The following is a 12,528-nucleotide window of genomic DNA, read 5'->3' as shown; positions in this document are numbered from 1 at the left end:
GAGTCTATTAGGAAGAGCTCAAGTGATGCTAATAAGTATTTCCTATAAATAAAGAATGTGTTAGAATTGGGGAATAAAAACCACAGAAGGGAAAGGTAGGAACCTGACCTTCAGAAGAAGAGGTAGAAAAGCAAGGTTAGGGTGCCCTGGGTTTCGATTTCAGCTCCAACCTTGATTTGACTGTGGGCGAGATACTCCCATGATTTTACCTGTAAAGTGAAGAGAATATCTCATTTATCTCTCAAAGGGGCATTTTGACAGTCAAAAAATGTTGTATATCAAGTTTCCACTTGGAAATTTGCACATGGTACATTCTCATCGAATCGAATATCTTTAATACTTAGGAGTGTATGACTTAATGCTTTAAGGGAATAATAATAGAGATATCATATAGAAATACACAGTTTCTGCCAAAGAGTAGGGCTGACAGGCATTCTTGAAGGCCCCAGGATATCTAGAATGGAGGGATTATAGGCAGGTAAACTTTAGACAAAACAGGATCACACAAAATGTTGTCTAACTCTTCAACTTCTGAAGAAAGATTTTGTTGCACGGAGCAAGAAAAGAAGGTTTGTAGATTTTTATGATCTTCAAATAAATCAGGCTAGACTCACTTTTCACTTCTGCCTAGCGACTTTCGGATTGAAAAGCATTTTTCCAGCCACTACCAAATTGGAGGAAATACAGATAATAATCCATCTCTCCAGGTGCCACTCCTGGACCAACCGAGTAACCTAGATGTGGACTAGGTGACAAGGGTGAAGATAATTGGAAACTGCCATTTGTGTCTGCTACACACAACAAGAAAGACTTTAACATGGTTTGGGGTTGTCAAGATCTTTTAGGGCAGCATTCCACTTGCTGAAGAGGAAACCCAAGCTGAGAACGGCTAAGTTGGACAGTCACACAGCTACTGAATGGCAGAGCCAGGCCTGGAGCCCAGATCCGAGTCCAAAACTCTTTTTCTGCTGCCCCACAGCTGCTGCTTTACAGTATTGAGGTTTTGGAATTTTACTCATTCAAATGCAAATGTTTTGTGTGCTTCTTTAGTAGGACATTTTTTTTTTTTTTGGTCTTATTTTACTAACTAGGGTTTGCTGTATTGAGCCAATGAGTGCAGATATGGAGGTGTTAAAATCATCCACCTCTTCTAAAGCCTTATTATTTTCCCTTTGTTTCTCTTTACAACATGGAACACATGCTTCCTTTCTTCCTTACAGCCTGAATTGGAGGCGGCAGTACATGCGACTTGACTGACTTGTTCTACCGGATGACACAGTAGTGAGGATGAGATTAGTGAAATCAGTGTAGCCCACGGGAAAGTCCTGCCCATCCCCACTCCAACCCCTCCTGTGGGAATTCTTCCAGGGGACTTGTTGAGGGAAGGCGTTGCTATGAGACAGTGCTGCAGCTGGGCTCTGTGGGGGGTCTGGGTGGTCTCCTAAAAGCGAGCAGTATCTGCACTTTGAGAAGATTAGAGGTATTATGTGCCACCAGTATGACACCACTGGCATAAGTCATGATCGACATATACTATTAAAAAGCCTCTCATTCATTCATCCATTATTTATTGAAACCATACTATATGCCAGATATGCTGCTGGATTCTGGGGATATACTGTCCTTACCCTTGAGGGAATCAATTGCTAGAGAGGGCAAAGAAAGAACACAAAAGACTGCCTCTACCAAGGGCAAGAGAAAAGAGAGGAAGGAGGACACAGGATGATGGTCGGTAAGTCCCATTGTAGCTGTACAGACAAGGGAACATGTACCTGTAATACAACGTGATGGGTGCCATGGGAGGGGTAAGATGAAGTTCAGATGTTAACACGCCCGAATGGCATCTAACCCCATCTTCCAAGGTCAGTGAAGTGTTTTTGGAAGATACGATATTTAAGCACAGGCCTAAAGAATGAGAGGTTGTATAGGTAAAGAAGTACACAGAGGATGTTCTTGGAAGAGGGATTGTTGTGTAAAAGGCTCTGAGGCATCACGGAATCTTGGAACACAGGGACGTACAGGTAGTACAGTAGTACTAGTAGGAGTACTAGTACTAGTAGTGCTGGGAGTACTAGTAGTACAGTAGGTCTGGAGCACAAGTGAACAAGGGTAGGCCCAGTGAAGGAAAGGCGTGAGAAGATAGAGTAGTAGTTTGAAGGGCCTTGAAGGCCAGGCAGTCACTCTTCCGGTCTTTGCCCCAGGACTTTGAATGGGATCATTGCACCTCTGGGAGAGCAGTGTTACGCCACGTGACCCCATATCCCTGGCCTGGTCTTTGGGGTTTGTGGTACGGAAATGATACAAAACAAAGAGTACAGGTGAGCTCAGAGGATGGGGTATGTACACGGACAGCCAGAAAGAAGAAGTTGAGTGGGGGAGCCTAGTTCTCTGAGTCTTACCGGGCATCTCAGAGGTAGAGCAAGCAGATAACAGAGGTAGGACTAGCTTCAGCTGACAGAACGAGATTCAAAGTAACAAGAGGTGAAGCCCGATAGACATGCATTGCCTTTCCCATGGAATAGCCTAGGGCTGCTGTGGCAGCTTGGCCATGCCCACCTGCAGCCCACCTCCTTTGTCTCTGAAGCATCCCTCTCCGTGTGGTGTCCATGCTGTGGCTCCTGAAACTAGAACTACCACACTTGCTTGTGGGAAGTTGAGCTCAGCAACCAGCAGTCCTTTCCCTAAGGGCGAGTGCTTTCTCGTGTTTCGCCCCAGGTCAGTCACGCTCTTTGATCTTGGAGCACACAGTTCCTGTGTGCTTCTTATTGGATTCCTCAGCCTTGCTTCCTGGTGCTCTGTTTGATGGAAATTTCTACCACCACCTTCATTAAGTAACTGTTGTGTACTTAGCAGTTGCTTACTATTATTTCCGGGGCTATTATAAATTTTGGTCTTTTAAAAAATTATTTTTTAACTTTTTATTTTTAAATAATTTTAGAGTTCAAAAAGGTTGTGAAAATACTACAGTTTTCATATACTCTTCTCCCAGCTTCCTCAAACGTCAGCGTCATGCATAACTGTAGTATAATGATCAAAATCAAGAACTTAAATCAGCAGAATACTATTAATATTTCTATACACCATATTCAAATTTCAGAGTCCCACTAATGTTCTTTTAAAAAAAAATATTTAGGGAGTTTTATTTATTTGAAAGAGAGAGAAAGCACAAGCAGGGGGTAACGGGCAGAGGGAGAAGTAGACTCCCTGCTGAGCAAGGAGCTTGTTGCAGGGCTAGATCCCAGGACCCCAGCTGAGATCAGGACCTGAGCAGAAGGCAGAGGTTCTGCCTTCTGACTAAGGCAGAAGTTCTGCCAACAGACTAAATCACGCAGCATCCCCCCACCCCCACTACTGTTCTTCTTGGTTCAAGATCCAGCCTGAGCCACAAGTTGCATTTAGTTGTCATGTTCCCACAACATCACTTTTGTGCTTTCAAACTACATTGCGTCAGAAGACATATGGTAATCTATTCCCCCACACCACCAGTGATTTTAACTTCGGTCTTTTGGTAGGGTAATGTCTGCCAGGTTTCTCCACTGTAAAGTCATGATTTTCCCTCTGCAATTATTAAGTATCTTCTGGGGAGATAAACTGAACAATGCAAATATCTTTTTTCTCATCATACTCACCTCCCCCACTGATTTTAGCCCTTATTGATGACTTCTGCCTAAAGCAATTACCACTGTGCATTTGTCAAATGGTGATTTTTGTTTTCAACTTTCCAAAAGCCATATGGATACACAATCTGCAGGGGGGACTTGAGCATATCTGGGAATTAACACTCCTCAAACCATTAAACCATTAGGTGGTCCCTGATGCTTTATCTACTATAAACCATTCCCTGGCTGTCATACGAAAGCATGTCACTGGGAATAATACCTGACCTTCTGTTTTTCCTCTTCTTTCTCTTTTGAATCTAGATTCTCGCTTTTATTTCTGTAGTAAATTTGCATTGACTTTCCAGGCTTTGCTTCTTTCCAGCTCAGTACTCCATTGTCTCTCTTTGGTTTATTAAACTTGACCTCCTTCTTGACTTTTGACTTTTCTGTCCTCTGAATTTGGAGTTCATGATAGCCTTCAGCATGCATTCCCTCTTCTAAGTCAAGCTCTGCAAATCCCCACACGTTTGCTGAGGCGTTCCCTAATGCTTTCCCTCTGGAGGAGTGAGAGCCAACATTGAACAGATTGTTTAACTACTTGGGAATTTTGTGGACATGTCAAATTGGATAAGTAATAATTCTGTCATTAAAAAGCTATGCTATAGTTCATTAATTATCATCAAGAAGGACAATAGGGAATTAGGAAAAGGTAATAGAAGCAAGTCCTATTAAGGAGTGTATCAAAATCTCCTTGGAGAGCTGGGCAAAAAAATTTTTTTTATGTTTATCAAAAGAGTGTATGAATCCAAAAAAAAGTTGAGAAGCAGTGTCTTAGCACAAACTAAGCTATTTTCAAAATTTAGACATGAGTAAAAATAAGAAATAGGATCAGAGTTAGGGAGTTGAGCTAGTCTCAGCGATGGCATAGAGGAAAAGAAAGAAACTGATGATCACAGTACTTTTAAAAGTTGAGTCCTTCCTATGTTCCGGGCACCACGCTGGGTTCTTAGCAAAAACTAACTCCTTTGATTTCCACAACAGACCTGTAAATTAACAACAGTTTATGTCCTCATTTTTAGATCGTTGATGTACAGTGGTGAAGTAACCAAGAGGCCCTCAGGCAGTAAGTGGGAGAGCCAGTGCACCACCCCAGACCTTCTGCTCAGAGGCCACATCTAGATCATTACCAACCACTCCAGGCCAGGTGTGAAATCAGAGCGAGGTTTTCCTTGACACGTGGGCTGCCTGCCCAGCATGTAGCATGTTGAGAAATGTAAGTGATGGGCTTCCTTTGTCTGTACTGGTGGGCTGGAATTGAAGACCCCCTGTTGGCACTCCAAGCAGGCAGTGGTTACAAGGGTGTTCATACTGATGCCCTGCACTGGTACACTTGTGGTAGAAATGCTGCTCAATGTTAGCACAACTTTGTCACCGTGGGAACCCTCTGCTTCTTACCCATGACCCACCTTAGCTTCCATGGCAGTGGAGGTATCACAAGGAGGCCACTTGGCCTCATGCTCGTCAGATAAGAGAATCTGCTATTACCTGTAGAATCCCAGTCACACACATAAATTCACTCCGAGCACGAAGGAAATTGAGTAACTTATGAACAGGGTGAGAGGGAATCACACCCAGCTGGAGAGGGCAAAAAAGGAACAAAGAAAGGCTGATGCTATCAAGGGGAAGAGAGAAGAGGAGGGACCAAGGCTGATAATTAGTAAGTACCAATATGGCCATAGTTTTTGTTTAAAATATTGAAATATTTCCAACTGGTTGATGGATGGTCACTGCTCCAAGGCCACCCTCTTCTCAATGCCCTGTCAATGCAGCCACTATTTTATTCCTTCCAGCAAAAGAAAGTTCATGTCTGTTTATTTTTATTGATTGATGTCTATACCCTATACATAATATTAAATATCTTATGTATTAGCCCTTAAGAAAACGAATAGTGAAAATGTGGCACAACTACAGATCTGCCTCTCATTGCTTTAGCCCAGAGAGGAATTTCCATGGGGCACTATCTGTCTTTAGAAGGAAATACTGTTCTGATTTGCCTGTTTTGTCATTTAGCTCTGATAGGGATGATTCTGGTTTCACTTTCCTTCCTAGGTACAAACACACAACAGAGAACTTTCAACTCAAATTCCCCTGAACCTTTCAACAGGGCCTTCTCTTCAGGAACTTCATCCTCTCTGGGTGAGAAGCACTCAACAGCCCTGGGCCTCCTTCTTGAGAGCGACGTCAGAATATCCTGGTATTTATCCAGTGGCAGAGGAGGGAGAAGCTCACACATTCTTGGGCTCTGTGTGGCTCCTTTTCTCATATTAACAGTTTGCACACAAAAACACAGTTCACCACAAAACTAATTAAAAAGGCATTCCAGTCAGTACATGCATCTCGCAAAGGACATTAAATGATAGGTTCAAAACTCGGACCAATGCCTGTCTAGAGTCTCTTCTTCCAATCCCCAATTTCTTTGTGCCCTAGAGCTGCTCTCCTGTGACAAACTCCATCAGCCCCTGAAGCCTCCTCAAATCCCCCCACTTCTTCTTCTTATGCCAGTGCTTTATTTTATAGAACAATAGCCTTTCATAGTTCCTCCTTCCTCTCAGGTCTACTCTCTCCTCATTTCTCCCTTTTCTAGTGATTTGTCATTAAAAAAGATACACAAGTTGTGTGGTGGAGGAACTATATTAAAATGAAGAACACACAGGTACAGAAATCTTGTTCTGTCTGGTCTCACAGAAAGGGATGTACCGATAGTGTTGGTCTTTATGGGTCCATTTTGTTTTGAGAAGATTCAGGAAGTTTTCAAAAAGCCAAAACTTTAAGAGTGTCAGTTTTTATGCATTTAAGAAGCTTAGAGTTGACTGTCCTCAATTATTATTGCCTCAGATATGTTGGTGGCTTGTAGTTACTAGGAGGGGTCATTCAAAAGGGAGGAGGCACATCTGGTGTAATTAAGTCAGTCATCTAAGCAAACCTACTTCCTGTGAGTAACACAAATTAACTGTAGTGTTGGTTAGGGAATTAAGGTGATAAGGAAATGGACTTGGGGCCTCAGACCCAACCTAGAACTTTTGCAGTCTGTGCCTTTAGCCTGGGTGACTTACCATTCTGGTTTCAGCAAGACCTGGATCCTTCCTCATGCTCCATTTCTTGTATGTGTCTTCTGCTGGAATCACCCATACAATAGTTTAAACTCTTCAACGAAATTTAAGAAAGAAAATCACCCATAACCTTAGCTCACTAAAAAATTGTGTTAACTTTTCAGTGTACCACTTTGGTGTTTGTCCATAACCATATAAAGGATGTAACCAGAACCTTCAAAAATTATCTCAAATATGTTTCATGGTATTACATTGCATTTCAAATTACCATTTTTATTGCTAAATATGTCATTGAGTTGTTATGTCCTAATTTCCTTTATCATTTCCTTATTGTTAGGTACTTGGTTTGTTTTTATTATTTTATAGTTACAGTCTTGCAATTAATACTTACAAGGACCTAGCTTTTTTCCCCTTTCTACTATTTCCTAAAGATAAATTTCTAGACACTAGAATACTGGCCCAAATTATATGAATATTTTCATAACCACTTAACTTTCCATTAGGTACCAATCTATACTACTTTATATGCTTTATATATGCATTCTACTTGTGTATGTTACCAAATCTTCTTTCGCATTTTTATTTTTTTTAAGATTTTATTTATTTATTTGACAGACAGAGATCACAAGTAGGCAGAGAGGCAGGTGGGGCGGCGGGGGGAAAGCAGGCTCCCTGCTGAGCAGAGAGCCTGATGTGGGGCTCAATCCCAGGACCATGAGATCATGACTTGAGCTGAAGGCAGAGGCTTAACCCACTGAGCCACCCAGGCACCCCTCACATTTTTATTTTAACCTTACTTTTGCTTACAAAGATTTTACATTTTTATTTAATTTATTTAATTTTTATTTAATTGAATCTGTTTTTTTATTTAAATTCAATTAGCCAACATATAGTACATCATTAGTTTTTGATATAATATTTCATTAGTTGAAACAAATGTTTCATTTGATATAACGATTCATTAGTTGCATGTAAGAATCTGGCTTTTTTTCTATCTTATATTGCTCCAATTCTTAGCATGTTATTATCACTTCAAGTTCTAAGAAATCTTGCCTTCCTACTAACTCACCTATGTTTTCCCTAATATTTAGTTCTTTCATGTATTTGGAGATTATTTGAATATTTTTTTTCAAACACTATCTAATTTTAGCCCAATATCATTAAGTTTTTGCTTTTCCCACTCATGGCCCAGCAATGTTTCAATAACCCCACACTAACCCAGGTCAGGTTCTGGGCTCCCTATGGTTTTCCACTTATACGTTTTCTTTTCCTCATCTGTATTTCTTTATATTAAGCATGAAATGTTATATAGTATGTTTTGATATCTGGAACAGATACATATTTCTTGTTATAATTTTTCTCAAAATATTCTTCTCTTCTACCCTGTCAGTCGTCACTCCCATGCCACGTGGGCAATTTCTTCTTTTATCACACCCTGAGCCAAGCCAGCACTGTGGTTATCCCACCTCTAACTGCAAATCCCACTGAGCCTGGCATTCTTTCCCCTTACCCTCTGTTTTATTCCAAGTAACACTGACCTTTAGTCATTGGGAATATTATCCTAGTTTCTCAGTTCGGCTGAGCAAAACGATCAATCATTTTATAATAGGACCATCAACATTTCACTTTTCTCTCTTTCTTGTCTTTCCACCAAAGCTGTGTTGCAAATCCCCAAATCTAAAGGAACACTTCTGTCCTCGGTTTCTCCTCCTCAGCTGCCTAGGTTGAAATCAAGTAATTGCTGATTGACATTTATGACAAATCGCTATTATTGAGTGTTTAGGATTTGTGTAGGTGATAGAAGATTGGAGTTGGCAGATATAGGTGAAGTTTTGACCAAAGAAAACATGGTGCATTCTTAAATCTACAACTTTCTTTTAGGCAATGTTAAAAATTCTAGATCCAATTATTAGAGGCATATCAGTCTAGACTAGAAGATTGCAGAGGTACAGGCATGTAAGAACAAATTTCCTTTCTGAAAGTGGTATTAGTTAACATAGGAAACTACACAAGGAAAAATAGAGAGGGTGAGGGAGAAAGAATGGGACAAAGATAGAGACTTGAGGATTCTTATCTCCAAAAAACCAATCTGCTAACGTTTTTACATTTTTTTTTTCAAGCTCGACAAAAACCCTTCACAGAAGTAATGACTCCAACTTGCAGAAGAGGGAGCTAAAGTTCAGAGAAGTTGAGTGAACTCAAGGAAATAGTCCTACTGGTGGAAGCAGGATCCCAACTCAGATCTGGGTGTCATGAAACTCTGTTCTTTAACAGCTCTCACCTGCCTTTCTGGTATTTGTCCAAGCATGTAGGAAATACCAACTAAAATATTACTCTAGCTGTGGAAATTCATATCTTGTTGAATGAATGTATGCTGTTGCTCCTTCCTCTTGTCTGATCCCCAAATCCATGAATCCACTGACTTACCTACAACCTACCAGCCTGTGAACATCATATCAGCACCGCAAACTCAACAAACTTGCCCCAGACTGCTCCTCCTGGTCCGGGGTTGGCTATCTCAGAGAATGTTCCATGATCGGCCTGATCATTAGGAGTCAGAAAACAGGAAGTCAGCTCTTCCTCCCAGTGCCCTGCTGCCACCGCCATGGTCCTCTGGACTCCGCACATCGCCTCTTACCTTCCTCCTGTCCATTCTCTTCAAAAGGCTTGTTGTATCTGTTGTGTAAAACAATGGAATGGCTTTCTAGCGGGAAAGGATGGCATAAAATTCAAAATCCTTCCTCAGCATACACAACCCAGCATTATCCAGCCCCTCCCTGCCCCCGCAGCCCCATCTCCCACACTCTTGGCTCTGCGCATGTCTGTCACAGACAGCCTTTCTACACTGCCCCAAAGCCACCATATTTCTTCCAGTCTCAGGTTCAGGGCATTTGAATAATTAATGATTCTCCACCCGATTTCGTTTTCCCTGTGGTTCTTAGTGTCTTCTAAGCTATTTTATAACTCACTTATGGTATCGTTGCTTATTGTCTGTCTCCCTACACTGGAATATAAGTTCCCCTGAGACAGAGGCTATCATTCATTTCATTCACTAGAACCCCAAGCAATGCCTGGGTCCTACCGCTTAACAAATAGCTGTTGAATAAATTATTTCATTCACTTTTATTTATGTCACTTAGATGAATAAAAAATGTAGCCACCAGATTTCTGGATAGAAAGGGCCAAGAAAAAAGGGCCCATGTTGGGTGAGAGAACGGAGGTCAGCAGCTGTCAGACTCATAAGCAGTGCAGCTTGATAAGGACTAAATCAAAAGCCTGCCTTTGGGTCCAAAAGGTAAGTGAAAAACAGGATTATGGTATGAAATGACGTAAAAGACGGGATTATGAAAAGTACTTTAGGTTTTGTTTGACGGTTGTTGTTGGTTTTCCTATTTTGTTCTCGTTAGCATCGGCACTGGTTTGGTACATTAGTTATAATCTGTGAATCAGTGTTGAAAAGTCATTATTGGGGTGCCTGGGTGGCTCAGTGGTTAAAGCCTCTGCCTTCAGCTCAGGTCATGATCTCAGGGTCCTGGGATCGAGTCCCGCATCGGGCTCTCTGCTCAGCAGGGAGCCTGCCTGCTCCTCCTGTCTCTCTCTGCCTGCCTCTCTGCCTACTTGTGATCTGTCAAATAAATTAAAAAAAAAAATCTAAAAAAAAAAAGAAAAGTCATTATTAACTGACATCCATAGTTGATGTCAGGGCTCACTGTCTGTGTGCATGATGATGTCATGTATCCACCATCATAGTATGCACAGAGTAGTTTCACTGCCCTAAAATCTCCTCGCGCTTCACCGACTCCACCCTCTCCCCACAGCTCCCAGCTGCTGGCACCCACAGATCTTTTTACTCTTTCTCTAGAATGTCTTTTCTAGAGTGGCATGTAGTTGGAATCATATAGTATGGAGTCCTTTCAGACTGGCATCCTAGCATTTCCGGTTAAACTAATACTGTTCAGGGAAAAAGCAGTGAAGACGATAGAAGGATTCAAAATCCTTTGAGGAAATGCTGAAGGTACTAGGGGCATTTTAACTGAAAAGGAGAGAATTCGGATACTCTGATGAGCATCTTCAATAATGCCAAAGGCAGTCACAGGGAACTAATCTTGTTCTGTAGGACCAAGAGAAATAGACCTAGGAAAAATGGGTCAAAGCAGCGTTGAATTCCAGGGTTTGAGAGGATGGTGAGTGTTCCCCTCTGTTTTATTGTAGACATTTCCCTAACTCTTAGCATCAGGGAGCATGAGAGTGGCCATCTGACAATCTAGTCTCAAAATAGCCCATCCTTGATAAATCCTTAAATATACACCAAATGAACTTTATTCTAAAACTAATCAATCAAGAAATCTGAGTAGAAATTTTCTGAAACCATCTTAAAATCGAGTCCAATAAATCGAGTCCTGTGCAGTCTATTTGCCAAATGTTACAGGATACCCTTGAAAGTGATTAAGGTTGATTTTTTTTTTTAAGTTGATGTTTTAAAACCCTTAAACAAGAACACCTGCTATTGCATGGGTTGCGATCTTACCTGGGAAAAGGTAGACGTTGTTTTTCTTTGGTGCTTATGTGTTTTGGCATTCAATGCATCGTCTGTGTCCTCTTGCCCTCAGTTCAGACTTCTTCCCATGGCTTTCATCTGAAGCATCCTTGGGTGGCCCCCAGGGCTTGTTACTGAGCGATAAGAGAACCCAAGCACTTTCCCTTTGGAGGCCAGAGGTGCCCATCGGGCACATGCCATCTCACACAGCAGCACGCTCACAGCCAAGTGAGTCACTTCTTCAGCTGACTTGGGAGCCGAGTTGACTCTTGGCCCAGGGCCCAGCGGTTACAACTCCTGACAAAGATTGTCGGTTCTTTTTTGAGATGAAGTTGCTTAGGGCCTTAATTTTATGCTGGTTTTATGAATCTCCCTTCATTTTCGGAGACCTAAGTTATCTGGTATTTTCCCTAACTGATATTCTTAAACTCATCTTAGTGTGTTGCCCCTCTCTACATTTCCCTATTATGTTTATAGAAACAGACATCCAAGGAACAAAAACAAAAAGAGAAAAAAAAAGACCCTACAGTCCTGTGGATGAATGCTCTAGTTTGAAGATTCCCAGGGCCCGTGCTTCATTTTCTAATGCCCAGTATAATCTCGTGGTGAACGAAGTTGGGCTCTGGATAAGAAAATCGTTTTCCATATTTAAGAACAGTGCCCTCGGGACACGCCTCAACTTTATGAACTCTGCCTGGGCTCCTCATATGAGAGTCATAAAGGCAGTTTCGACTCAAACTTGTATTTCTTTTGGCTTCAAGGGAGAACTATATAAACTTTAATTTGGCTGTGCAGGTCAGGAAAGTAAATGTCACTGCAAGCCCCCATTTTAGATCAGACTCCACACTTGACACCCTCTGGCAGAGTGAAATACATAGAAATAAGAAGCCATACTTATAATGCGATCAGTTTAATTAGATTCTACGTACTAATAAAATATCAAACATTGACAGCCGCCGTCTTCTGACTTACATCCCGTTAACATGAATGCATTACAGTGTTACTCTCCGGTTTTATGTTCAAACATTATTGCATCTTTCCATATTCCAAAATCCTTTATTTGTTCAGTCTGCTGCCAAAATAATCAAGGGAGAGGAGAAGACTGTAAAGACAGCACTGGCCTTTGTGTTAAAATGGGATTATGGGCCATTTTAATCCAGCGCCACTTCTGTATTTTCTTGAAATTACTCTAAGTGATAGATTAGGGAGCCTGAGGAGTTCCTGTGCAAGGAACTGGAAGAGATAGAGAATTCTAGAATTCGTCCGAAATGTGACACGTCAA

General features: G+C 41.4%; 1 long non-coding RNA gene across 1 annotated transcript; it reads left to right on the top strand.

The window, feature by feature from the left end:
- The first annotated feature begins 4,628 nt into the window (after nt 1-4,628).
- On the top strand, nt 4,629-8,989 carry LOC116877867. Its single transcript, XR_004384733.1, has 3 exons — nt 4,629-4,803; nt 5,709-5,795; nt 8,830-8,989. It is a non-coding gene; the product is annotated as an uncharacterized LOC116877867 (long non-coding RNA).
- The last annotated feature ends 3,539 nt before the right edge of the window (nt 8,990-12,528 follow it).

The sequence above is a fragment of the Lontra canadensis genome, unplaced genomic scaffold (assembly GCF_010015895.1).
Source record: "Lontra canadensis isolate GAN:19392208 unplaced genomic scaffold, GSC_riverotter_1.0 scaffold54, whole genome shotgun sequence".
NCBI classification, from domain to species: Eukaryota; Metazoa; Chordata; class Mammalia; order Carnivora; family Mustelidae; genus Lontra; species Lontra canadensis.
This window is presented reverse-complemented; position numbering and strand designations above follow the sequence as displayed.